We start from the raw sequence: 25,043 nt of genomic DNA, 5'->3' as shown, positions 1-25,043 counted from the left end.
CTGCCCCAACACAATCCCCCACTATTTTCCACAGGTTATTCCCTTGAATCCATTCGGCTTCATCATTTCAAACAAACTTACCATACCTCCCCTTCGTTGTCATTCAATGTTCTACCTGAAATGCATTCTCCCTTCTCTCAATTTATAGCAACAGTTTATCATGCGCTAATTACATGGCTTGTTTCTGGGTTTTTTTGGGGTTGTGCTGGGTCTTCTAACCACATTTGAGGCATTGTTCTAAGCACTTGGCATGTACTAACTCATTTAATTCTCTCAACAATCCTAGGAAGGAGGTCAAGTAACTTACTGAAGATTACACAGTAGCAGAGTCAGGACTCTAACACAGGCAGTCTGGCTCCAAGGAGCCTATCCCCTTAACTTGCTAACTAGTCCTACAAAGCTCAGGTGGAGTTCCGTCACCTTCCTGAAATTCTCATCAGCTTAGCAATTACTCCTGCCTCACGAGTTCTTAAGTACACCACTCATTTATCACTTACCACAGGACTTGGGTTGTTACTTATCTTTTGTGTACATGTTCTATCTTGTCTAAGGACAGGATCTTATTTATTCTGTAACAACACTTAGAACCTAACAGAACTTATTATCCAAACACAAAACTGCTTATTAATGAAACTATAATTGTATTTAATATTTACTGAAGACATATGCCAGGTTATGGGCTAAGTACTTTGTATGTATTGTCTCATTTAAACCTCACAGCCCTTAGGTAGGTATTAATACTGCATGCACCTCCCAATATTATAGATGAGGAAACTGAGGCTCAGAGAAAAGCTATGTATCTTGTCCCATATCACAAAGCGGTGGTGACAGTCTTACCTAAGGGTCTAACCAGACTCTTAGTCTCCACCCAACCACAAAACACCCTGAAGACAAAATCAGTCCTAACAACTCAACTCAACTCTCACTTACTCTGCAGCACTATTCTGAACACCAAGCATTCAGGATAAGAGGCACAGCTTCTCACAGTGCAAGAGGGCCTCAGGACCACATTCTGATGCCACAGGCAGAGCTGCCATCCCCAAAACTTCAGGAAGATTTTAACTTATATTTTAAACCAAAATAATCCTTGGAAACTCTTCCATCCCATTCCTTCTCCCTTCAGGCTCCCCCACTCCCTATACCCTAGGACTTATCTCTAGTTTCTGTACTATAGAGAAGGATCCCACTAATCCTAACAACTGTAACTTGCCCAAGATCATGTAGCAATACTCCTTATCAAAGGTCTAGCCCCCACCATACTAGCCTTCCTATAAATGGTGTAATTTTCTCCTCCATTTTCCACTCTTAATAACCATTAATTTCTGCATAAGCATCTCAGAATCCCTGTATTATTCCTACTTCCCACAGAAGAAAATAATCAGATATACTGGATTATCTAAAACAGTATCCAATTTTATTCTCTTATCCCCGAGTCAGTAATGTAAAATTGCATCCTGATTTCCACCAGGAGGAAATTCAAACAATTCCCAGAAGAGCAGAAAGAAGAAAGATCTCCATAAGCTGACCAAAGGCAAGCCAAGTTCATAAGCTACAATCCATCTGGAAAGGACTCAGGCCCAAGACCACTGGAGGCTGGCTACTGCTCATGTGAAGTGCAACAGACATCCCTTACTTTCCCATTTTTATTTTACATCCTCTCAACTAACCTCAGTTGCTATCTTTCTGACAAACCTCAATTCTAGGAGCCTGTAAAGAGAAGGGAAAGTAATGAGATAAGAGTGTCAAGTCACTTTTGGCATAATGGCTTTTTGATGAGAACTATCTTGGACAGGAAATTTGCCACAAGGAACAGGAGAAGAGTTTTCAGGTAAACCAATAGATCCCTTATTTTTACCACAGAAGCACAAGACGTCCTGAAAATGTGTTACATACACGTAGTATCTGCCCCACTGCAAAGCACCTGCAGATATTCTGGGCTAGAAGGAACTCACTTGGGCCATTTCTGTGGTAAGGAAGTCTGCCACCTATACCCCTGCCGGCCATCATTCACCAGGTTGAGTGGTTTGGAGATCATCTACGTCACCTTGGTTCAAACACAATGATTTCCTAGGCCTTAAAAATTATGTGTTTGCTTTTAAGACTGAAGCCTTCTCTGAAAGGGAAGAAAATGCCCTATTTTACTTTAGTAATATATCTTAATTTTGATATATATCACGTTCATTATAGATTAAGGATAACTTCCTGCTAACATGTTACCCAAATTAGGACAATTAGAGTGGAAATGAAAAGGACAAAAAAGCATAAATTTAGAAACAAAGTGATTTAGTGACTCACTGAGCTTAAGTAAAGGAAGAGTAAGAGGAAAAAAAAATGACCAGTAAGAATAACCGTGTCACGAACAGCTAAAGAAGAAAGTCAAGAAAGTGTTTCGACTGGGGGTGGAGGGAGGGGGTGTTGGTGTGCAGTTGCTACAGAGTTGGTATTTAAACATATTTAGTTTCAAGACACAGGTGAAAATTTGGGCCTCAGTTTTGGAAGGCCTCAAGAAGATACAGATTTGGAGCCTAAAAAAGCACAGCAATGACTTAGTTTTTAGAGAAAGAGAAAATAACAGCAAAACATTTAAACAACAGCATTCCTCAGACACTACATTTTGAAGATAATCTAACTTTTCAGATGAACAGTACTTTATTCTACAGTGTATTTGAACTAATTTACTACAAAGAAAAAGCCAAAAAATTTATCTTTCTTTTCCAGGCTATGAACTGACGGAAAGAAACTAAGAATAAGAATGGTTTCAGAATTACTGATCGTCCAAAGCTAAGTGTGAACTAAAACACACCACTTTTCAGGTTTCTCTATGTACAACAAAATTTTGGGGGAAAAAAAAAATCTGGTATACTACTGTTTTAAATATTTGTGAGAATGTAACAGTTTTAAAAGCATGTTAACTGAACTGTTGATAATTAATAAACCTGGAGAATAGGTATATAGATGTTCATTATACTAGTGTCTCCAGTTCTGTGTATGTTTGAAACTTTCATAATAAAAAGTCTAAAAGAAAAACTACCTATAAGTATTTTTAAAGTTCTATCTGCAGTTAAGGCTTGACAACTCAAAACAAAATTCTTAAATTTTTTTTCAAATAATGCTTTATTCATGCTCAACAGATCAGTGAAATTTAGTGTCTATAAAAGGGAGAACAGGACATGAGGAACAGGAGCGTGTTCACTAAATGAAGAAAGTCAGTCCTATTACCCATGTTGGCCAAGTTCGACGTTTGTCATTTTTCTCATCAAAGAACTTATATTTGTTAAGGAAAAAATTTACAGACAATATATATGTACAGTTTTGGTTAGTACAGGCAACATAAGTGTTTATCCCCAGTCATCAATGATTAATTTGTTAAGCCTGTTGGTTAGTTCTCCTGTTACTTCAAATCATCTTCCACTCTAGTATAACCAAATAAACAAATTTCTTATGGAGATGCAAAAAAAAAAAAAAAAAAAAAAGAAAAGTGAATATCCATAAATAATGCCCAATACTAAATTGTGAAGAACATATTTAAGCTTACATAAAATAGTAAGTTAAGAAAAAAAAAGTTGAATGTCTTAACGACTGACATATTTTAAGATATGACTTAAATAGGTTTACCTCAAATCACTCTATGGCAGCACTAAAACTAATAGAGAGCACCAAATTCACCATTTAGATTTACCACTTACCTATGATCAAGACTAGTTTATATGGTTAGTACACACCACTCTTTCCTCCCTATTATACATACCACCCAAAGAGAACAACCAAATTTGTTTCCCTCTTCTTTGGTGAATTCTAGGACAGTAAAGATTGTACATGTTGGAGAAAAACCTAGCACACTGAAGATGTGCAACCCTCTTAACGGGGATTACCAGTACCTTTAATTCCCAGGGTGCTCTCACTGGGTAGCAGTCTTGTTCCCTAGGTGCCTTACACAGCATAACAAAATGAACCAGTTTCCCTGCTGGCAATTGTGCCTTGAATCATTTTCAGGATTCTGTTTCTTCTAACAGAAATATGATGTCATGAGACTTCAGAGAGAAGGAACACAGATACATATAGAGACAAAAGACATGTCAGTAATTCTTTTTCTACATTATTAAAGTACTGCTTTCATATTTCAAATTGAGGTATTTCACTTTTTTCAGATAACAAAGTCATTCTCATCTTCAACAAATATTTATAGCTTTTTTCCTTATGAAAGTAAAAGTTACATACCATAAAATGCACGGATCTTAAATATTCGGCTTGGTAAATTTGAACAAATGTATACAACACCAATTGATGAATCTGGAAGTTCTGTGTACTGGTCTTGAAACTGTTCTGTAAGTTAAAAATATATGAAAATTAAAAATTACCCTGAAACCGTATACGTGAATTTAATCACTCGAATCCCAAACCAAGCTATAGAATATTTCTATCACCCTCAAAAGTTCCCTTTTGGGACTTCCCTGGTGGTCCAATGGCTAAGACTCCACTCTCCCAATGCAGGGGGCCAGGGTTTGATCCCTCGTCAAAAAACTAGATCCCACATGCCACCAACAAAGACCCAGCAAAGTCATATTAATTAATTTTTTGAAAACTGAAGAGTTTCTTTACAGAAAACGTTCCCCTTTGTCCCTTTCCAGTTATCTACAGCCTTTACCCAGAAACTGCTTTCCTGATTTCTATCACCATACCTAAGTTTTGTCTGTTCTTATATTTTTTATAAATGGCATCTAACAATACATACATGTGTTTGGCTTCTCTTGCTCTGAATAATATTTCTGAGATTCTTCTATGTCATTGTATGAGTCATTGAAAGTGAAGTGAAAGTGAAGTCTCTCAGTCGTGTCCGATTCTTTGCGACCCCATGGACTGTAGCCCACCAGGCTCCTCCGTCCATGGGATTCTCCAGGCAAGAATACTGGAGTGGGTTGCCATTTCCTTCTCCAGGGGATCTTCCCAACCCAGGGATTGAACCCAGGTCTCCTGCACTGCAGGCAGACGCTTTAACCTCTGAGCCACCATGAGTCATTAGTTTATTATTATTGTGAAGAAAGATTCTACGAACATTTTTATCAGTTTCTGTGTGGACATGTACTTTGTTCCTCTTGATGAAGCAAGATTTCACTTGAAAAAAAAGAATTCACATATAAATAAGCCTGTGAAGTCATATAGATGATTTATATGTATACATATAATAAACATATACAGTTACATATATAATGCAAATACATACAGTATAGATATTTATCTTCCTACCTGTGTGTATGTATTTATGTGTGTGTGTACACAAATGGACTCTGAGAGATCTACCTAGGAATAACCCCAAAGATATATTAAATGAACTTATAAAGTTCACAATGAAAATAAATTTAGATGACATTTCAATTCTTAATAAGTATATTATATTTTAACCTAAGTATAATTCAAAAGAGAAACAAATTTCTCTCCATGTAAGCTACTCTATTTCGCATCAGTGAAATACCATCTTTTCACAACAGATCCCCTTTCCAAACTAGAATTTCAGAACGTTAAATATGACCATCCATCATGAAGTAATTTTTTAATGCTAGGGGGTAAAATCCAAAATATGTCAAGGTTACAAGATTTTATTTTATTGTCTTGCTTTTTTTAAAAAGTTAAACATGGAAATAATTCCATTGGCTAATATTTAACATGAGTAAAGGCCATTTCACCCTTATTCAGAAAAAGACCTCCATTCCAAAAAGCAGCCTACTGCAGCACTATCTGTGACAGAGACATTCTGACCTTCAGATTCCACGTGTAACTTTCAGCAGCTACAAGGATCTTTAATTTCCAGAGACAGGAACATTGAGAAACATACACACAAACTGGATTTTTGATGAGATCAATTTGAAATCCCCAACCCTGTTTTTGATCATCAGATGATCATTTGCAGGGGACTAGGAGTGGTTCTTCATTTAACATCACACACAAACAGCCAAGACTACAAACTGAACATCACAAATGGTTCCAAAAATTTACCATCGCCTGCTTTAGCAAACGTTTGCAGACTACAAAAGGGAAAAAACCCCTCTTCTAGTCTTTGATCTTTCTCCATCTTTTATTCCTCCTTCCAAAAAATGAGCAATTTCAAGACCATACAACTCAAATGGACTGTATTTTTAATCTTAAAAAACATTCTTAACATTCGGATGTTCCATAACTTTCACAGATGTGGAACTGTTTACTTAAAAACCCATTATTGCACTCTGAAAATACATAATTTTTATTTTTCTAGTAACTGTACCTTTTTATAAAAAGAAAAAAACAAACTTGATTAAGTGTTACAAAAATAAGAGCAGTTCCAAAGAGCTACAATTCCCAACTTTCAATATCTTTTTGCCTGTTTTAGAGAGCTAAAATTTTATTCCTAGTTTTTAAAATGTTTCTTTTCCAGACCAAGAGTAGAAAATAGATCAAATCAAATGTGTAGACCCCATACTCCCTCTGGTGGTCCTTCACTCTTATTAACTAGCTGTTTTCCAAAAGGCTAGAACACTAAAATACGTGCCACATTTAAGGATTATAGCCTTACATGTTTGAGTTTCAGCTGAATGCAGGTCAAGCCTCATCATGACAAAAATGAAGTACAAATAATTTGAGTGCTTGAATTTTAGTGTTTTAACTACTACTGAAATATCCTTAGGAACTTAGTTACGTCCACAAGGTCCTGCTATAAATTACTTTAACCTGTTTCATTTGGCAGAACTATCTTTTACACAATAAATAAGCATCTTTTTGCAAAAAAAAAAAAAACCCACTTAAGTGGCTACTGTTTTTAAATCAATAGTTATATGATTTACCTACCAACTTCCACTTAGTCTTGAATGACTGACTGTAAATTTAATTTTCCTTAAACTTTTAATTTTCCTGGTATAATGTCAGAAGTTAAAAATGCACTGTAAAAAAAATTCAGAATGTAAAATAATGAAAAACAAAACCTGATTACTTAATCAGCTAGGTTAGAAAGTTCAAAAAGTTTCAGAATTATAAAAAGTATAAAATATTTAACTGTTCAGCATAAAATAAGTACAGAATTCAGTGTGCCAAAATATGTACAATATAGATTCTTGGTTAGGAATTGTGAAAAATTATATTAAAGGCCTACAGAAAATATTCTTAATAACAGATACAGCATGCATTTTACTGTTAAATAAATAAGTATTACTATCTAACAGTATCATGTGATTTACCCTCAAACGTAGCTTGTTTCACATGTGTCCCTGTTTTTCTGTAGCTTTGTTTAATCAAAAATATTTGCCCACCCCCAAATTCAAAAGGAGCCACACCTGAGGGTAAGTGACTTAAAAATACTCCCAACATTTATTATGTAGATGTAAGAATTCAACTTATATTTAATTTTGAAACTATAACGTGGTTGACCATTTTACGATACGGTCTATCACAAGTTAAAAGTGGACAGAAATCAGTAATTAAAACATGTAAAAATTGAATTTGAAAACAGTATTTTAATTAAAAGGCACTTTTACAGTTAAAGTTCCCAAAACATGCTTTTGTAAATTAAACTATGAAATACAGCTTTAATTTATGGTATGTGGCACATTTAAGCATCACAAGATAAAAACTTAAAACTTCTAATTATACACAATAGTTAGACTAATATACTCCTATACACTTTAAACAACAATTATATAGATCACCCATTACCCTAGTCTCGTAAGATTCCTCAGAACTACTTATACAGAATAAAACCCACTCTGAACAAGTCACTGCTCAATCTACCTTCGCTAAGCATCGAAAAGCCAACTCAGCTTTCAACAGTAATAATTTCTTGTACAGCTATAGAAAGAGGATGTTCTTCCTTCTCTAGACTGATTGTTCTAAGCTAAGACTTTAGGAAACAAAACAACCAAAATAAGTTCTTTTTCCAATGCAAGAATAAACAGAAAATTGAAGACTTCACTAGTTGCCTAATCCAATATTTTAAAATGTTCATGTTTGAAAGACAAAGAACTCACAGCAGATAAGCCTGTTTTAGAGAAACAAAAAAATTTTTTATAAAATCTTTGATTAAAAAAAAAAAAATCCCGAACAGTCACAACTACCCTATTGGTTAGACTGCACCTTTCAAAGGTGTTATTAATTAACGTGTGACTAAAATTACCATTCAATGAAGCACTAATAAAATAACATAATTAAATCAAAAGTGTAACTGTCCTTAAGAAGTTCCTTACATCTCTTATTCAAATCATATCCAGCACAGACATTTTAAAAAAAAAACATAAGAAAAATCTGAGTTATCTAAACCTTCATAATATATTTTAAAATAATTATATATTATTTTAAAACTTTTTCTATAAATGCCCTAAATTGGTCAGGGCCATAACTGTAGATTTTAAGTGAGGTCAGCTGTGAGAGAGAGAAACAGAAAATAAGTGAAAGTATAACATAAAAACTTCCACAAGAATAAAAAGTTGTTCAACTCTACCCTCGAATTTTAAAATAAATACTCTTATGCGGGGCAGGGGGGGAATGGGTGAAGGAGAATTCCCATAGACTATTAAAAATACTGAACCAAAATAAGCCTTAACTTTTCGCTTGTCTACAATCTAACAAAACGAGAAGACAATGAAAATAAACACTCCTGTGTGCCCTCAGAGAGGCAAAGAAAGCTCCCATTCAAAGCTTAGCCTTATTCCACTCTTGTAAAGTAAATCCAAAACCACGAGCTCAAACTGCTTCATGCAGAATTTACTGAATGGCGGCCAAACGTTGTACACTCTGTCCTGAACCACAGCGAAGGATATCTCGAGCTCTGCATTCTCCATTTACAACTTGTACCTTACTATGCATGCTTTCACCACCACTGCAGAAACCGATTTTTAAACTAAGATGTTCCTCCCGGCCAAGTCAATGGAAAGAAGGCAATCTGCACGCTGGCGACACTCCCCACTTTCCCCACCCACCCCGCACCCCAATCAATACTGGTTTTTGACTCCGATATTGCGGTCAGCACACCTTAAAAAAAGAAAAAAAATCATTATGGGAGAAGGCTTAACAAAGCCCAGGGAGTGAATTGAATTATCGAACCCTGAAACAACTTTTCAGTGGCTCTCACCTGGCACTTGGGATAATCACCTGTTGGAACGGCGCTGCCCCGGTCCCCTCTACAGGCAGTCGAGGGCGGGGAGGCCGTGTTCCCAGTCACTGGTCCCCCTCCCGGGGCTGCAGGTGAAAGGCGGCGAACGCGCATATCCACACCCACCGCCCCGGGAGCGCAGACCGAAAGCCGGGGACCGCGGCTGCGGCGGGACGCTCCGTTATCCCTCCCTCGGCGGGCCCGCCAGGTGAGCGAGGCTCCATCGCGCCCGCGATGCGTCCCGGCGCACGGCTCACCGCGGGCCCACTTCTCCCGCCGCCCGGGGCCGGGAGACCGAAGTTTCTCTCCCGCTCGCGGCGGCGGCGGCGGCGGCTCACGGGCCGCCTGGCTCTCGGGCGCCGGGCGGCGGGCGAGTCGAGGGCCGCCGAGACGGGAGCCGGAGCCGGGACCTGTTACCCAGGGCGGGAAACCAAAAAAAAAAAAAAAAAAAGAGCCGAGTGAGGACCAGCGGGGCGCGACCGGCCTCGTCTCCCTGAGGGAGAGCGCGGCAGGGGCGGGGAGACGTTCCCGCGGCCGCCCGGCTCCGCGCCTCCAGGAGGGGAAGGGAGCCCCGGCCCCGCTCGCCCGGCGGGACGCAGAGGATTCCCGCGGGGGAGCCTGGGCGCCTCCAGCGCGCCCGCTCCGAGGAGTCCCGGCCCCGCCAGCCCCGCAGCGCGGTTCCCGGGCTGGGGCCCCGCGTGAGGAAGCAGCGCAGCTGCGGCAGGACCGCGAAGGAGGGAACGCGGCTCCCGGGGCCGGGCGGCCACCCCGCCTCATCCCCCCATGGCCATGGCGCCGGTACCTGTCGCCGTGGCGGCTCGCCCGCTCTGTCGCTCTGCCTCAGCCGCGCGCCGCCGGCCCTTCAGCCCGCCCAGCAGGCCGCCCGCGCGCCGGACGCCGCCGCCGGAGACTGGCAGCGCCCGCGAAGCGGCCCGAGTTCCCCGGGGCAGCGCCCGGCGCAGTCCCGCCCCCGCGGGCCGCAGGACCCGCCTCCCATAGGGCCCCGGGGCTGTCAGTCCGCCCCCAAAAGACGCGCGGGCTGTCGCTCCTCCCATCCCGATTGGCGGCCGAACGCCGTCCATGCAAATAAGGCCCCGCCCCGGGTCATTTGCACCTCCGCCTCGGTGTAACCTCCGCCTCCCCCACGCCAGCCCACGTGTCTAGCCCTTGCCCCTTTGTGGGCGCTGTAGGGAAGAGATGGAGGAAACTGACCGACGCCCCCTCACTCCATCCCTTACCTCCGAGGACACTAATGCTCAAGCAAGCTAGTGGACTTCACATTGGGACCTCTCTCTGACAGTTCTGCCCTCCGGTCCGCCCACCCGACCTGATCCGGGGATGGAGAGGGGCAGGCCAGGCTTGTTTGCGTCAGGTAAGCAAGCCAGGTTAGCCCCGGGAAACAATACCAGGGAAACTGGTATTGTCCATTTGGAACTGGAGGAAAAAAGTCACATCTGGAGAAGCATAGCACGTAGCACTTGCCTCTGGACACTCAGGGACTGTTAAGACTAGGGTTTCCCACGGTCTTCTACCTTTCAAACATGAGATCCCAGGTGACTGAGACAGCAGAGGATTTCTGTGTTCTCTTAAAAGATGTCTGTATTCTCTTCCGCCTGCCAACGGGTAGGTCTGCTGAGCAGCTGGACTTGAGGAGGGGGCTCAGGCCCCTGGAGTGAAATGACCAAACCAAGATTCAGATGGAGGGGACTGGACTAGCAGCTCCTGGGCCTTAGGGAGTGGCTCGCTCAATCTCCTCATTTTTGAGGAAACAGAAACCTGAAGTCCCACAGCTGTGGAGCTTAATAATTACCTATGGAAACCTAACATCTTCCAACTCCACATCTGGCCTCAGCACTATATCACCTAGGGTCATTTAGGTACTTATGAAGAGCTTCTTCTACAAATAACCATCCCTGCCTTCAAGAGGTGCCACCCGCAGAAACAACCACTAGAGCTGACACTGAAACCTCCTCAATGAGGGCAAAGGCCCTGCTTCAATGCCTAGAAGCTTACCTTTTTACCAGGTGCCAAGAAGTGTCACTGAAACAGTTTATTTGTGCATTAGTTCTGCATACTAACACCAATCGTTTAAGCATCTACTGTGATTTTAATGGGGCTTCTCAGGTGGCATGCTAGTGGTAAAGAACCCACCTGCCAAGGCCTGAACTTCAAGAGTCACGGGTTCAGTCCCTGGGTTGGGAAGATCCCCTGGAGGAGGGCATGGCAACCCATTCCAGTATTCTTCCCTGGAGAATCCCCATGGACAGAGGAGCCTGGCGGGCCACAGTCCATAGGGTCTCAAAGAGTCAGACACAACTGAAGCGACTTAGCATACACCCACATGCTTTTTAACAGCATGGAATTAAGCACTGTGCTATGTGCACGGTATAGTGAGGTGAGAGGACATTGTCCCAGACCTAAGAGACAGTGCCATCCACATTGCATGTCCATGGGCCTCATGTTTCATAGATTGTGACAAGATACCTGCATAGGGAGTCGCTATGCATAGACCAGTGGTGGACTCCCAGGAGCAGGGCAATCGGCTCTTCCTGGGGAAGGGAGTCAGGGAAGGCCTCATTGAAGAGGTGACGCTAGATCTGAGTCGTAAAAGAGTATTAAGAGATGGTGTTTGCCAGGCTGATGGATGTGGAAGAGGAAGAAAAGAAACTCGGGGTGGGGGGGCGGGGTGGAAGAGAGGGGGCATAGCGTGAGCAAGAAGAATGCAGACCTGGAAGAGCCTAGTAACTGAGGGAACAGCAGGAACCGTGTGGTCAAATCTGCTATGCCGTGTGGCCATGTCACATGGCCTGGGACTAGGCGGAGGAAGAGAGAAAGACGCGGGAGGCTGCCAGGCTGTGTTGTAACACACCGCAGCAAACAACAACAGGCTCTGTAGATACAGCTGCAGGCTTTTTTTTTTTTTTTCTGGTCCAGAGTCTGTGGGGGAACAGTCAGTTCCGATGGCAGCCAGGCTGGCCCCACCCTCTCTCAGAAAACCACTCCGGTCACTGCACTTGCCCTCCTCAGCACTTGGAAACACGCGTGCTTTGCAATTTCCCTGAGCTTTGCTGCCCTTCAGAATTCGAAGATAACATGGGCCCCAGCTACAAACACCTGGGTATGGGGTGAGCAACCCTCTCCTCAGGCACAGAGCAGTTTGCAAAACCTGTCACCACAGCAGGCCTCACCGGCCTGTGACCCGTGTTCTGATTAACGCTTTGTTGTCGCTGTTTTGAAATTCTTAATAAGTTTTTAACAAGGGGCCCACATTTTTATTTTGCAATTGGACAAATTGTCAGTCCCACCTGTCCCTGTCAATGCCCCTGGCTACTGCTCAAGCCATATCTTACTTAAGGCACTTGGCACAGGGAACTCCCTGGTGGCCCAGTGGTTAGAACTCCACAGTTTCACTGCTCAGGGTGTGGGTTCATTCTCTGATCAGAGAACTAAGATCCCAGAAGCTTCATAGTGCAGCCAAAATAAGAAAAAACATTTGGCATTCACTTGGTTTGTTCTCATACACTGTATCCCTCATTCTCACAATGATAATGTGGAGAAGGCTTGTGTTACTGGTCCTGTCAGTTGAGAAAACTGAAGTGTGGCAACTTTCTCCAGGTGGCATAGCTAGGAGGTGGCAGAGTTTGTACCTGAACTCAGCCCTCCTGGGCACTATTCCATTCGCTACAGTGCCACCTCCATATTGGTTTTGGAATCCTCTCAAAGGCAGATTTGTAAATGAAGGATTTTGAGTCACAATATCATGGGATGAGTATCTGTCATTTCATGGATATCACCTTTTATATACTTTTTCATCAGTTTTGAAAAACTCTCAGCCATTATATGTTCAAATACTGTTTCTATACCTTTTCCTCTTTCCTTCTGGGCTCCTAGTTGAAATATATATTATACCTTCTCACTACATCCCTTTCTTCTGTTTTTTTCTGTCTTTTGTCCTTAAATGCTTTATTCTAAAAATTTTTCTTCTCTTTCAATTCACTAATTCTCTCTTCAGCTTTTTAAAAAATTCTCCTCCACTGGGCTCTCAAATTTGGTTATTCTATTTCTTATTTTTTTTAGTTCTAGAATTTCTATTTGGTTCTTTTTCAGATCTGCTATGTCATTTTCTCTTAGTGCCCTACTTAATTTTCAAGTTTGGCTTTTCTCTCCTTAAACATAGTAAGTATAGTAGTTTCAGGGTCTGTGCCCATGGTGGGCGGCAGGGCACAATCTGGAGTTCTCCTGGGTCTCATTGTCAGTTTTCCCTACTGATACTCCTTCATGCTGTTTTATCTCCACATGTATCTAGTTATGTTTTGGACATTGTATTTAAAAAATCATTTGAGGCAGCAATGATATCTTCCTCCAGAAAGGATTTCTAGGGACTTCCCTGGTGGTCCAGTGGCTGTGACTCTGAGGACCTAGTGCAAGGGACCACAGTTCGATCCCCAGTCAGGAAACTAGAGCCCACATGTCCCAACTAAACGATTCTACGTGCCACAAAGACCCTGCATGCATACCTCAACTAAGACGCAGTGCAGCTAAATAAGTAAAATGATTTCTAAAAGAAAGAAGGAAAAAGAGAGGATCTCCGTTTGTGTCCCCATCCTGGGGAAACACTAGCAAGTTAGGATCCTGAACCCACTTTTGGCTTCCCAGGCGGTGCTGGTGGTAAAGGGCCTGCCTGCCGATGCAGGAGACGTAAGAGACACGTGTTCAACCCCTAGCTCAGGAAGATTCCCTTCAGGAATGGCATGGCTACCCGCTCCAGTATTCTTTCCTGGAGAATCCCACGGACAGAGGAGCCCTGCGGGCTATGATCCGTAGGGTAGCAAAGAGTCAGACACGACTGAAGCAACTTAGCATGCATGCAACCCAATTTCAGGGCTTTTGGTTTTGAGCCTCTCTGATAACTTGAAGAGTCTGCAGGAGGGTTTGTTCATTTATGGATTTCCCTTAGGCAGTGCTACAATTCTCTGAGGTCCCATTCAAAACTGGGAGGATTTTTTTTTTTTTTAGGTTATATACTGTTTCATAGCAAACTGTCCCCAGATTTAGCAGTTTGAAACAGATGTCAGCAGACTTTTTTTTCTTAAAGGTCCAGATGGTAAATATTTTAGGCTTGCAGGCCATATGGCCTCTGTCATAACTACTCAACTCTGTCATTATAGTACGAAACACCCATAGACAGCACATAAATGAATGGCCTGACTATATAATGATAAAGCTTCATTTGTAAAGATAGGCAGCCGTGCTCAACCTGGTAGAATAGCTGCAAAAGAGCTCACAACTTGGAAATATTATACCTAATACTGAAAAATTGGACAAGTCCAGAAAACAAGATAAGGAACAAAACAGGATGTCCACTCTTGCCACTTCTATTTACTATTGCTTTGGAGGTCCTAGCCAGAGCAGTTAGTCAAGAAATAGAAATTAAAAGGCACCCACGGTTTGGCCACTATGAAAAACAGTATGGAGGTTCCTCAAAAAACAACAACAACAACAACGAAGTACCATATGATCCAGCAGTTCTACTCCTGGGTATATAGCTTGAGAAAATGAAAACACTAATTCTAAAAGATAAATGCACCCCACTGATCATAGTAGCATTATTTACAATATGCAACATATGGAAGCAACCTGTGTCCATCAACAGGTCAGTGGATAAAGAAAATGTCACACACACACACATATATATATAATGGAATATTGCCTTGTGGCTCAGCTGGTAAAGAGGCCGCCCGCAATGCGGGAGACCTGGGTTCGATCCCTGGGTTGGGAAGATCCCCTGGAGAAGGGAAAGGCTACCCACTCTAGCGTGGAGGATTTCATGGACTGTATAGTCCGGGGCGTCGCAAAGAGTTGGACACGACAGAGCGACTTTCACTTCTACTTCTACATGGGATATTACTCAACCACAAAAAAGAAGGAAATTCTGCCATTTGTAACAATGTGGATGGACCTAGAATTTATCATGCTTAGTGGAGTAAGTCAGATGGAGAAAGACAAATTTTCTATGGTATCATTTATATGTAGAATCTAAAAAAATAAAACACGCAAATGTATATCACAAAACAGAAACAGACTTAAAGATAGCACAAACTAGGGGTCACCCTTGAGGAGAGGGAAGGGGAAGTGGCAAAATAGGAGTATGGGATTAAGATGCAAACTATTATGTATAAAATACAGAAGTGGGGCTTCCGTGGTGGCTCAGTGGTAAAGAATCCACCTGCCAATGCAGGAAACAGGGGTTTGACCCCTGGTCCAGAAAGATCCCACATGCCGTGAGTCAGCTAAGCCCATGTGCCACAGCCACTGAATCCCGCGCACCCTAGCGCCTGTGCTCTGCGCCAAGAGAAGCCACCGCAATGAGAAGCCCACGTACCACAGCTAGGCCGCAACTAAAGAAAAAGCCCATGCGACAACGAAGACCCAGCACCGCCAAAAATAAACATTAAAAAAAAATACATAAGCAACAAAGATTTATCATATGGCACAGAGAAATATAGCCATTATTTTGTAAAACTTTAAATGGAATATAATCTATAAAAATATTGAATCACTACATTGTATACCTGGGATTCCCAGATGGCTGAGTGGTAAAGAATCCACCAGCCCATGCAGGAGGTGCAGGAGACTTGGGTTTGATCCCTGGGTTGGGAAGATCCCCTGGAGAAGGAAATGACAACCCCCTCCAATATTCTTGCCTGGGAAATCCCATGGACAGAGGAACCTGATGGGCTACAGTCCATGGGGCTGCAAAGAGCTGGACATGATTGAGCGCACACACACACATTGTTGTACACCTAAAACTAATATAATACCGTAAATCAACTATACTTGAATAAAAAACACATTCACACACATACAAAGGAAAGGAAATGGAAAGGAAAAAGTAAAACTATCACTGTTCACAGATGGCATGGTATTGTGTACAGAATATCCTAAGGAATCCACCAAAAACCTGTTGGAACTAATAAATTCAAAAAGGTTGCAGGATACAAGATCAATAATAAATAGCAATTGTGAGACTTCCCTGGTGGTCCAGTGACTAAGCCTCCATGCTCCCAGTGCAGGGGACACAGGTTCAATGCCTAGTCAGGGAACTAAATCTCACACGCCACCACTAAGAGCTCTCCTGCCACAACTAAAGATCCCACATGCCATAGTTAAGACCCAGCACAGTCAAATAAATAAATTTAAAATAATAAAATATAAAGGATACATTTTAAAATAGCAATTATATTTCTATCCACTTTCAATGCACAAAATAAAATTAAGGAAAATTTCATTTATAATGGCATCAAAAAGAATAAAATACTTAGGAATGAATTTAACCAAAACAGTGCCAAATTTATACACTGAAAACTATAAAACATTGTAAGAAATTAAGGACCTAAATTACTGGAAAAACATCCTATGGATCAAAAAACTTAACATCGTTAAGATGACAATACTTCTAAAATTGATCTACAAATTTAGTACCATTCCATTAGACTCCCATCTGACTTCCTTACAGAAATTGGCAAGCTGATTCTAAAATTCTAAATGAAATTGCAAGGGATTTAGAATAGCCAAAACAATCTTTAAAAAGACAGTCTAAGTAGGAAGACTTACATTTCCTGATTTTAAAACTTACTGCAAGACAACAGTAATCAACTCTTGGTAACAGCACATGGGTATACATATCCTTGACAATGAAATATATTAGGTCAATGAAAGAACTGAGAATCCAGAAGTAAACCCATGCATCTATGGTGAGCTGATTTTCCACAAGGCGACTAGTGTTGATAAGTATGGGAAGAAATCGAAGCCCTTATGTTTTGCTAGTGGGAATGTGAAATAGTTTGGCACTTCCTAAAATGTTAAACAAAGAATTACTGTATGACCCAGCAATTCTGCTCCTAAGTATATACCCCCAAGGATTTGAAAACAAAGATTCAGACAGATACTTGTACACCAACTTAAGTATCAGCATAAATTCATAATAGCCAAAAAGTGAAACAACCCAAATGTCTATCAATGGATAAACAAAATGTGGTATATCCATACAGTGAATCATTATTTGGCCATAAAAAGAATGAAGTACTGATAGATGCTACAACATGGATGAATCTTATTTGTTTACTTTTTACGGCTGCACTGGGTCTCCGTTGCTGCACATACGCTTTCTCCAGTTGCAGCAAGTGGGGCTACTCTTTGTTCCGGTGCACAGGCTTCTTCTCCTTGCCGTGGCTTCTTTTGTTGCAGAGCATGGGCTCTAGGGCTTGCAGGCTTCGGTAATTGCAGCGCACAAGCTCAGTAGTTGTAGCTGGTGGACTCCGTAGTTGTGGTACACACGCTTAGTTGATCCGCAACATTTGGAATCATCCCGGACCAGGGATTGAACCCATGTCCCCTGCCTTCTTAACATGGATGAATCCCAAAAACATTATGCTAGGTAAAAGCAGCCAGTCTCAAAAGACTGCATATTGTTTGATTCCATTTATATGAAATGTCCATAAGAGAGGAGACAGCAGAGAGGAAGTAGATTAGAGATTGCTTAGAACTGGGAGTGTAGGGGAAGAAAGGATAGGAGGATAATAGGTAAATGGCACAGGGTTTCTTTTTGAGGTGATGAAAATGTTCTAAAGTTAACTGCGGTGATGGTGACATATATCTGTGAGAACATTAAAACCACTGAGTTGCATAACTGGGCTTCTAAACATGGTGGTTGGCTTCCTCCAAAGGGCAAGTGTGGAAGCTGCCAGGCCTTCTTAATGTTTAGGCCTGGAACTGACCGTGTCATTCCACTATGTTCTGTTCATTAAAGCAGATCACAGGCCAGCCCAGATTCAAGGGGAGGGAACTTATAATAATGTCATTTCAGAGATACGTGGTTCACCGGGGCCCGTTGAAGTAATAATCTATCACAATCTGCCCTCTGTCCCCTAATGATATACTTCCTCCCATATGCAAAATACACCTCTCAAGACCTCTCTCCCCAGGGACTTTCCTGGTGGTCCAATGGCTAAGTTCCATGCTCCCAATGCAGAGGGCCTGGGTTTAATCCCTATCCAGGGAACTAGATCCCACATGCCACAACTAAGGATCCTAGATGCCACAATGAAGACTGACTATCCCGTATGCCACAACTAAGACCCAGAGCAGCCAAATACAAATAAATATTAAAAAAGACCCCTTCCCATCTCACCCCATTACGGTACCAAGATTGAACTTGAGGTCCGTAATTTCATCATCTAATTCAGGTCCACGTATGATTGAGGTTTCTCAAGGAATTCTCTGAATCTGACAACTTTGAATTAGAGACAAATTATCTACTCCCTTCAGGTAATGGTTAGGCAGAAGAAGGAAAATTCCAATAGATACTCCTGTTCAGAAAGGAGAAAGTGGCAGACACATAGCAGCCACAAAGAAAGAAAGAAATGAAGTCGTGTCCGACTCTTTGTGACCCCATGGACTGTAGCCTACCAGGCTCCTCCATCCATGGAATTTTCCAGGCAAGACTACTGGAGTGGGTTGCCATTTCCTTCTCCAGGAGATCTTCCCGATCCAGGGATTGAACCCGGGTCTCCCACTTTGCAGGCAGATGCTTTACCATCTGAGCCACCAGAGAAACCCTATAGCAGCCACAGGTCCATGACAATTCTGAAGTCTAGTTGGGCACCTGCCACCCATTCCTCGGTTAGGTCCCAGTTCTTTAAGGCAGTAGGACTTCTTACGTAGCAGCTGGCATCCCCCAGAGCCAAAATATGGAAGCCATCTTCTTAAGGCTTGAACCAGGCCCAGCGCAACATCACTGGCCCTACATTCTATCAGGGAAAGTGTATCACAGGGCCAGCCCAGAGTCAGGAGAATACCCATAGTTATGGTTCCCTGGGGGGTCACTGAAGGAATAGCCTACCACAGGAGTGGTCTATCAGAATCTCCAACCTCGGGAGGCCCTGAATTACAGTTCTATACAAAAGCACAGCTCAGCCTCTCTGATGACTCAGACTGGCAAATGCCCTTGGGTAAAAGCAGCCCCGAGTGCTGGACTCACTTCTCTGTTAGGGTTGCCAGATTTAATAAACAAAAACACAGGACATCAAGTTTATTTTAATTTCAAATAAACAGCAAATTATTTTCTAGTACCACTATGTCCCAAATATTTCATGGGCATACTTAAGCTAAAAAATATTTTGTTGTTTATCTGAAATTAAGTGGGAGTCCTGTATTTTATCTAGCAACTCTAATCTCTCTGGATTCTTTTCGTGTATCTTGGTCCAGTAATTCCTCACTACCTTGCTAGATTTTTGATGCTTTTAAGATTCAAAAGTATTTGTCTAATGTATATAGCTGTCTTTGATAAGAGGAATGGTCTGAATTCTAAATGGCGTTTCTGTATCTGGGGAAATTCTTCTATCACAAATTTCACCTCTCAACCTGGAAATCAGAACTCAAATTCCCAACCTCCCTTGCAGCTGGATCATAGCTCTACAAATCACACACCTCAGGGAGAATTTGGAAATTTCTATTTGGAAATGTAGGACAAGAGGTTTGGTGACTGGCTCCCACTTTCCACTGGACAGTTGGATATAAAAAAAATTCCAGTTTTGAAAATGAGGCAAATCTAGGTATACTCTAGCAGAGATTGTTAGTCACCCCCAATATCCATTCTCCTTTTCTCCTCTGCTTATTTTTTTTTTTTGACCATGCTTTGCAGCCTGTAAGATCCTAGGGGGATTGGACCCTCACCCTCAGCAATGAGAGTGCAGAATCCTAACCACTGGACCACCAGGGGATTCCCCCATCTGCCTTTTGAACTGGTATGCATATCTACCTAGAACACAGCCTCCTTTGTAACTAGATGTGTCCCTGTGCTCTGACTAATGGGAGCTAAGCAGAAATGTCATAGGAAATGTCTTCATGGGAGAAAGGATGTCTCTCTCTTTTTTTCCCCTCTTTCTTCTGGCTAGATGCAGATGTAATGCCTGGAGCTCAGACAGCCATATTGGACCATGAGGTAGAAGCCCCATGTTGAGTATGGCATAGCAAAAGACAGAAGGAATCTGGGTCCTTGATAATTGTGTAGTCCTAGTATTGCCTGGCTACTTTCCTCTGGATTTCATTGAGTGAAGTCGCTTAGTCGTGTCCGATTCTTTGCGACCCCATGGACTGTAGCCTGCCGGGCTCCTCCATCCATGGGATTCTCCAGGCAAGAATACTGGAGTGGGTTGCCGTTTCCTTCTCCAGGAGATCTTCCTGACCCAGGGATTGAACCCGGGTCTCCCGCATTGTAGGCAGATGTTTTACCATCTGAACCACCAGGGAAGTCATTAGTGGAAGAGAAATCAATGTCTAAGTTTTCAGGACACTGATATTTTGAATTTTTCATCACTTGTAGCTGAACCTAATCTTAACCAATAAACATATTGATGTAGAATGATTTCTATGATAAATTGTTAAATGAAAAACTAAGGTGAGAAGCAATGTACACAGAATGGTACTATTTTGGGAAGAAATTCAGATAGCTATAGCTATGTTTGTATATGAGTAGCTTTTCCAGAAGGATACACTGTTTTTTTTCCATGTTGAAATATTATTTAATTAAGTTAATATTAACTTTAAAAAAATCAAATTTTAAACCTAGTTAATAATGTTAAGTGATTTACATTTTAAAACCACAATGTTTGGTGGAACTATAGTTGATATTCCTCCTCTTTCTACTTTTCTGTATTTTTAGACTTCTAAACATATGTACATGCAAAACCAAATTTCCCCAGGCAATAAAAGTAATTTATGCTTTAAATATTTTTTCTCTGTTGATATGCATACCCTTTAATTCCTAGAACTTCAAATATCAATATATCAAACATCCATTTTTGACTGCAAATCTGTTCAACGATACACATTGAACATTTACTCTATTAAGCTCTAGATAAACAAAAAACACAAAGTGTGTTTGGTCCTGGAACTGATGTTATTATTGGGCAGACAATTAACAAGTAGACAAACAAATAAGATTCTTTCACATAGGACTCACTGCTACAAAGGAAGAAAAAACAGTAATATGATCAAAAATGTTGAGGACACCAATAGCGAGGGTGGTGAGGAGGCCTCTGAGGAGGCGACAGTTGTGCTGAGAACTGAACCATGAAAAGGAACGAGTTACGGAAAGTTTGAGAGGATGAGAATTCCAGGAAAAAAGCCCAGAACATGGGAGAAACAGAAAGACGGTCAGGGAGACTGGGGAAAAATGTGGGGGTGGGGGCAGCGGTCCTAGAAGAGGTTAGAGAAGTGGGCATATGTGTGCTTCAGTGAGAGACCACTGCACACCTAACCAGTACTGCTAAAATGAAAAAGACCAACAATACCAAGAGTTGGCAAGGCTGCGGAAAAATTGGAACTCTTGTCCTTTCCCTGTGGGAACATACAGCCACTTGGGGATACAGTTTGGTAACTTTTTTTAACATTAATCATACAGTTACCCTATAACTCAGCAATTCTGCTCCCACGAGAAACAAAAATGTATGTTCACAGAAAGAGCTGTACAAGAGTGCTCATAGCAACTTTGTCATAACAGCCTCAAACAATGATCAGGGACTTTCCTGGTGGTCCAGTGGTTAAGACTCTGTTCCCAAAGCAGGGGACTCGGCTTCCATCCCTGGTCAGAGAACTAGATCCCACATGTGGCAACTAAGAGTTCACAGATCCCGCATGCCTCCTCTAAGAACTGGAGCAACCAAATAAACAAATATTTTAAAAAGGACAACCTCCAACTACAAGAGAAGGGATAGCAAATAATGGTACAGTCACATGATGGAATAATATACAGCAATCAAAGGGGAAAAAACTATTAATACATGCCAAAACAGGAACAAATCTCAAAATCACTATGGTGAGCAAAAGAAGCCAGTTGCAAAAGCGTGTGATTACATGTACTTGAAATTCTAGGAAATACCAACCTAATGCAAAGTGACAGAAAGCAGATTAGGGGCTGCTAGGCCAGGTGGGGATTGACTGCGAAAAGGAACAAAGAAAATTTTTTAAGAAAATAATCTATGTTGTGATAGAGGTTTCCCAGGCAAACACATTTGTCAAAACTCATCAAACTGTACAATGGGTGTACTGTATTATTATGTAAATTTTTGCCTCAGTAAAGTTGATGGAAAACAACCATGTGCCTGCTTATTTACTTGTCTGGTACATTATCTGCTTCCCACTGTATTTTCTAGGAAGTAGCTTGCAAATAATCATTTCTAACCTCCTTACTTGTTCTTCTTTCTACTCCTAACTCCAAAGAGAATTAAACCTGTCACCCAGAATTTCTAACTGTTGAGTCTGACTCATTCATCTCAACCCTCCATACAGAAATGCTTATCTGCATTTTACAGAGGACAGGGGTCCCTTGTTTTTTTTTTTTAATATTTATTTATTCATTTATTTTTGGCTGTGTGGGCGTTTGTTGCTGTGCAGGCTTTTCTCTAGTTGCAGCAAGCAGATGTTACTCTCTAGTTGCGGTACACAAGCTTCTCACTGTGGTTGTTTCTTGTTGCAGTTTCCAGGCTCTAAAGCACAGGCTCAGAAGTGGTGGTGCACTGGCTTAGCTGCCCCACAGTATGATCTTCCCAGACCAGGGATCGAACTCCTGCCTCCTACACTGACAGGCGGATTCTTTACCACTGCGCCACCAAGGAAGTTCCTCCCACGCCCGGTCATGTGGTTATGTCAGCAGGCGTGCTTTCCCCAGAAGCATCCTTGGTGGGTTTGGGGGAGCCTCTTAATGCACCCACGGAGTCTCTTTCCTCTGCTACCTGGTGCCTGAAATTCATGAGTCCAAGGGTCATCCGTTCAGCATCGGGCTTTAGTAGCATGGGAAGGCAGATGGCACCAATCTTGCTGACTCAATGAATGAAGAGAAACCCTTGCAGCTGAGTGTTCCATTCAACAGTGAGGCCCTTCAGGGACACAGAGAGGCGTGACACCTAGGCCCTCCATTTGGAGCACTCACAGTCTCCTTGAAGTGGTCTCCCTTCAGTACACCAAAGACTCAGCCAGGAACTTGTTCAAAACAGACTCCCAGGGGATTCTTATTTGGGTGGGACGTCATTAACAAGCTCCCAGGTGGTTCCCTGCAAACCATCTTTGAGACACAATAGTTGGGATAGGGTAAGTAATGACAGAAACTGTTCCAAAGTTGATGAATGAGCCCCAAGTAGGATAAACACAAGGGAAATCTCACCAAGGCACATCATTATCAAACTATTAAAAAAAAAAGTGATAAAGAGAAACTCTGCCTTAGAATATTTAAGAGAAAGTTTTTGCAGGATGGAAGGTGTTAGGAGAAAGCCCTAGGAGCAGGTTAAGAAGGGCAGAATGGTGGGAAGGTGAACTTGATCATTCAAAGAGAATCATCAAAGCCCTGGGGGTTTGCTAAGGAGCAGCCCACTGGGCTGGCCCCAGGAAAGTGCCCAGGTTCTATTTTGGAAGCTAATCACCTTGCCACCTGAACCTAGGCTGGGAGGGGCCACATTTGTAGCCCATCCCAGCCTGGTTCTCAGGATCTTCAGCCTGTAATTGCATAGCTGGATTCTGCTCTCACCCTGCCATGCAAAGAACCAACAGGTATTTCCCAGGCCTGGCTCGCTGCAGGGCTGCGAGGTGGCCGGCACCCCACACCCACTCCAGGAGACGCTGAGGCACCAGTGCCGTCTCCCAGGGACTTAACTCCCATGTGTGGAACCTGGCTGACTCTCGAACTGAAATTGGCCCCATGCCCTGAGCACTCCCAGGAAGTATTTACTCAGGTTTCTTCGCAGCTTTGCTTTCTCGTTCCCAGCCCTACGGGCACAAAGCAAAATTAACCTCATCGCAAGAAGCCAGTGTATCAGCACAGTGGGTACAGGGTGTTGTTCAGCTGCTCAGCCGTGTCTGACTCTTTGCGACCTCATGGACTGCAGCACACCAGGCTTCCCTGTCCTTCACCATCTCCCAGAGTTCTCTCAACTCATGTCCATTGAGTCGATGATGCCATCCAACCATCTCATCCTCTGTCACTCCCTTCTCAAACCATTTCAGTATTCTTGCCTTAAGAACTCCATGAACAGTATGAAAAGGGCATTAAGTGGGCAGGGGCAAAAATTGGGGGCACTGACTTGGGGCATTTGGTGAGTGAGGAGGGCAACAGGAACCACACAGCAAAGGCTCAATCCTGTGGCCCAGACAAGGGATAACTCAATGAAATTTAACACCATTATGAAGACCTCTGGCTGCAGTGACCATACTAGCTAGAGTCTACTGGCAGCTGTGAGAAGCTGGATGCTTCCAATGATCTAGATAATTAAACGCTTTAACTAATTTAATCTTCAATGACAACTTAAGGAAACTGTGTCACAGACGGGTTGAATGACCTGCCAAGACAGCAAGTGGCAGAATCATGGCTTACCCTCTAAGCTATACCACCTTCCAGAGGTGAGTGTAGAACTGAGCTGTTGGCATTGGAGGATCAGCAATCTATCCTGTCCTGGGGATGCTCATCTGAGCTTTTCTCCAGGCTTAAATGATCAATTTGCCCGCAGGAGAGCAGAAAATTAAAAAAAAATTTTTTTTGACCATGTGTTGTGGTTTGCAGGATCTTAGTTCCCCAACCAGGCATTGAACTTGGGACCCAGCAGTAAAAGCACTAACCTCTGGTTCACCCAAGAATTCCTGCAGAAACTTTTAAAATCAGCCACTTGTTCAAAACTGTACAGCTGCCTGGCGTGGAAGTGAAGGTGATTTCACACCTGCCACACCACCAGACACTGTTACCTGCCTGGTCTCACCTTCCATCACATGCTTTTTCCCTCTCCCGTCTTCCTGCCCTGCCCTTCCTACCACCCAACTCTGGAGTCCAAACATTCACTGGCCTTCCCCGCCCGTCTCCCTTCTTGACAGTTATCCCAATTCTTTAAGA

At 42.4% G+C, this 25,043-nt stretch overlaps 1 protein-coding gene across 4 annotated transcripts in view; it reads right to left on the bottom strand.

Annotated features, from left to right (window-relative positions):
* Positions 1-10,068, bottom strand: part of FKBP5 (FKBP prolyl isomerase 5) — a 116,555-nt gene extending 106,487 nt beyond the window's left edge. For 2 of the 4 annotated variants that reach the window (XM_025271122.3, XM_025271115.3), the window contains exons 1-2: positions 9,912-10,068; positions 4,219-4,323 (exon numbers count right to left, since the gene is read on the bottom strand). The gene's annotated coding sequence lies outside the window, so the exon portion shown is untranslated. The remainder of the gene's footprint in view (positions 1-4,218; positions 4,324-9,911) is intronic. The other 2 variants (XM_044930861.2, XM_044930858.2) reach the window with 2 other exon arrangements.
* Positions 10,069-25,043: the final 14,975 nt, after the last annotated feature.

Source organism: Bubalus bubalis, chromosome 2, assembly GCF_019923935.1.
Source record: "Bubalus bubalis isolate 160015118507 breed Murrah chromosome 2, NDDB_SH_1, whole genome shotgun sequence".
In the NCBI taxonomy this organism is placed as follows: Eukaryota; Metazoa; Chordata; class Mammalia; order Artiodactyla; family Bovidae; genus Bubalus; species Bubalus bubalis.
The sequence above is the reverse complement of the archived record's forward strand: the minus strand, read 5'-3'. Positions and strand labels throughout refer to the sequence as shown.